The sequence below is a fragment of the Protopterus annectens genome, chromosome 2.part1, assembly GCF_019279795.1.
Source record: "Protopterus annectens isolate FY-2018-M chromosome 2.part1, PAN1.0, whole genome shotgun sequence".
Taxonomy (NCBI): Eukaryota; Metazoa; Chordata; order Ceratodontiformes; family Protopteridae; genus Protopterus; species Protopterus annectens.
Window position 1 is genome coordinate 364,468,740 of NC_056729.1, and position 4,283 is coordinate 364,473,022.

Consider the following 4,283-nt stretch of genomic DNA (forward strand, 5'->3'; position numbering starts at 1 on the left):
ACGATACCCCAACCCTCAAGAGCATTATGAACCAAAGTACTCAACCAACCTGACAATGCCCCAACCCTCAAGAGCATTATCAGCCAAATTACTCAATCAACCTGACAATATCCCAACCCTCAAGAGCATTATCAGCCAAAGTACTCAACCAACTTGACAATACCCCAGCCCTCAAGATCATTATCAGCCAAAGTACTCAACCAACCTGACAATACCCCAACTCTCAAGAGCATTATGAACCAAAGTACTCAACCACCCTGACAATACCCCAACCCTCAACAGCATTATCAGCCAAAGTATGCAATCAACCTGACAATACCCCAACCGTCAAGAGCATTATCAGCCAAAGTACTCAACCAACCTGACAATACCCCAACCCTCAACAGCATTATCAGCCAAAGTACTCAACCAACCTGACAATACCCCAACCCTCAACAGCATTATCAGCCAAAGTATGCAATCAACCTGACAATACCCCAACCCTCAAGAGCATTATCAGCCAATGTACTCAACCAACCTGACAATACCCCAGCCCTCAAGAGCATTATCAGTCAAAGTACTCAGCCAACCTGACAATACCCCAACCCTCAAGAGCATTATCAGCCAAAGTACTCAACCGACCTGACAATACCCCAACCCTCAAGAGCATTATCAGCCAAAGTACTCAACCAACCTAACAATACCCCAACCCTCAACAGCATTATCAGCCAAAGTATGCAATCAACCTGACAATACCCAACCCTCAAGAGCATTATCAGCCAAAGTAATCAACCAACCTGACAATACCCCAACCCTCACGAGCATTATCAGCCCACATAATGCTCTCAGGCCACTTCGTTCGTCCAACAAACTATCAGTCTTAACCCTAAAATCCAACAAAACAGCAGGTGATTCCCTGTTTGCTAACTCGGTTGGTAAAATTTGGAACCTACTTCCTGCAACTCTTACCCAAGAAACATCTCTTTCCCTATTTAAAAAAGGCCTCAAAATATACTTTAAAACTGACTGGCTCCGCCCCTGCCTAAACCCTGACTAACCCAATCCAACAACTTGGTCTTTCTCTACTTATCAGGCTATTACCAAGCCAGATATTCCATTCATCTGTTGTGTCATGTTATAATGTACAGTTATGCCTGCTGAGTTTATCCTTTCTGTATATTGTAGTGTTTTCCTATTGTGCTTTACATTTGTGAAATGATCTATTTCATATTTTTTTCTCGCTCTGTTAACCTGAAATGATGTATCTAAATCCTTTGCTCTCTTTGACTATTATTGTACTATTATTATTATTTTTTTGGAGCTTTTCTCCCCAGGCCTCTGCTGAAAATGGACATGTATCCAGTCGGACTATCCCGGTCAACAAATGTAAAATAAAATAAATAAAATAAATAAATCTTACATGGAGCTAGACATTTTGACACACATTCAAGCATGCACTGATCCACACACATATGCAGAACCCTACCACACACACACACACACACACACACACACACACACACACACACACACACACATGTGCACATGCACATGAACACACACTCACATAAAAAGATGGGTAGAAAACTGGATGGATAGATGGAAGGACATCATTCCACATGACATACTGCTTTTGAACAATCAAACTTTGTTGATTAGTACCTTAATTTTGTGGCCAGATTGTCAGATACCAGGATTGATGGTGCATGTCTATTCAAACATCAGTATTAGTTCAGTATTTTAGAAAGAAGATTCCAGTAGAAAGAGTTTGTAGCACATTTACTCCTTACACTGTTAATGGTGTGTCATTTAACATGTCCAACCATGAGCAGCCAGGCACTGCAGTTTTAAGAAAAGAAATCTGATATAATCTTGTTTTTTTTCCTTGCTTTTTAAGGATTTAATGCTTGATGTTTGACCACAAAGAAAATAATTTTGTCTGACATCATACCAACAGCGCTGCTGCATTTCCATAGCTCTTGGCATAGAATAACGTAGCTTCATATTACAAATTTTTGGGTGGCTGATATGAATCATGTCTACTAATGTGTTTCTTGATACGTGAATGCCTGTGGACTCTGTGTTAGTGAAAGCAGTTGTTATTTTATCTTGAAGCTGGAAAGTGGCCATCTGTTAAAACAATCCAGATGTCTTTGGGTCAGATACAATTATATCAAATGTAATACCACTCATGTCTCATACAGATGTGATAGTTTTAAATTCTGCTTTCAGAAAGACCTGGAATTTATTTTAATACCACAGGAGAGTAAACATGAAAAAGATCTTGAGCACTTTAAGTTGCACAGTACAATACACAAAGCATGAATTTATCTTAAGTGTTGTTGATTACTCTGATATTCTGTAATGTGCAACAGATTTTGTTTAACGAGGCAGATATTATTCTTTTTGTATAAAAAGTCTGTTTTACTTGCACTGCAGTTCAGTAGTAATAATGTTAAAACTGAAGTAAAAGTCAGCATCAATTTTTATGCTTAAAAATGTAGAGAATCCTATATTGCAGTCTGACATTATCTTTATGAAAAGTATAACAATTCTGCAAAACATTTAGTTTTTCATATTCTTTCTTTGAGTAAATGGTTTGTATTGTCCTTTGGTATAAGGAACATACAGACACTGTGTTAATGATCAGAGATGCCATCACTTATTCTCTCATTTATGTAGAATGTCTGCAAGGACTGATATGGACATATTGTAGTAGAACTGTCTAGGTTTATTTGACTATCCAGGTGTGGTGGATGGATGGATAAGAAGTCAAATGATGATGGAGACTTCAGGAAGACTAATATTATCTGGTCAGTAGTAGTGACTAGATCTTAAAGGGTCATCTGCACTCTACTTAGGAATAACTGTCAGGGGAACAAATGCAAATAATATGCCATTTCTGATACTGTTGTACATTACCTTTCTGGGGGAATTAAAACAGCAATATAATTCAAACTGAAGCCTTAAAGCCTAGGTTGCATATGATATGGTACACTTGCAATCATATATGTGCTGCAAGGCCCAATAAAAAAAATTATTTGCAAGGTCACAGGAAGCGGACATACTGTATAGATTCAGAGGTATACAGAACAGCTAATAATGTGCTGCCTCAGATTTAGACCAGGAGAAAGGATAAATATATGAGTTTTATCTCAGACTTTAGGGAACCTTTGTAAATTACTTACAGTGCAGTACAACATAAGGGGCATTTCCATTACTGTGTGTACTGCTCTTCACATGACACTTTAAACTGAGGTCCCAGCTGCCTGCCTTGGTGTTACCTCAAGTGGGTGTGAATAAGCTCATGGCATTTGTGTAGACCAAAATACACATCACATAACCATCAAATAAATAATTAAAGAGACTGTCATGAAAAAAAAAAGTACTTATCCAAATAAATGTATCACCAAGGCAAGTATATAAAACACAGTCCAAAGTGACTCAAGTATCTTCTCAAGCTAATTAATTATTTGGTGGTAATGTTCATAGGTTAGTACTAAGCTAACTGCCCTTGTGAGCCATTTTAAGCTTAGCCAATTATCCCTTGTGAGACTTGAACCTTGTGTTTGTAAAGCAAACACCTTAACCATTAGGCCACCCTCCCAACCCTGTGATGTGCATTTTATTCTTTTAAATCTTAAAGATGGGTTGCGTATTTATTCTGATAAAGTCCTGTGGATGATATGTGATGAGAGTGCTTAATTAAACTGCATTTGGTGTTAATCACATTTTCTCTTTTCTTTTCAGTGTTTTTGCCATTACACTAGTCCTGGGTTCTTGTCTTGTGTCTTTTGTCTTTTATTGAATTTCACAGTTCTCCATGATCATCAGTTTTGTTTGGGGAATAGCTGTTCATCTGAATTATCTCATAATATTACCACTACTTTACAAGGGATTCAGACCTTGGGAGCTCTTACTGTCTCAGCAGATTAATGCCATATTTTGATCTGAATATTTATTTCTGAATAATGATTCTAAAAATCTTAAGGTACAGAGAGGACATTGAGAATTCTCTTCTCCTCTTTCTGGTAATGTTTCACCCAAAAATATAATTTAAATCAGTTTTTGGTAAACCTACTAACCAGTTTGTGAACAATACATCTACTACAAGTGATAATTGTAATAATGACATTGGAGAATCTGCTATAAATATTTGACAATAAACTTGTCAAATATCAGTCTTTGATTTATGATAATTTATTTTTAGAATATTATATTTCAATGAATAGTGTAAGAATGAATATGATTCCTAATGGCATTTCTACACAAAATACTATTTATAAGAAGCTTTAACATTTCCT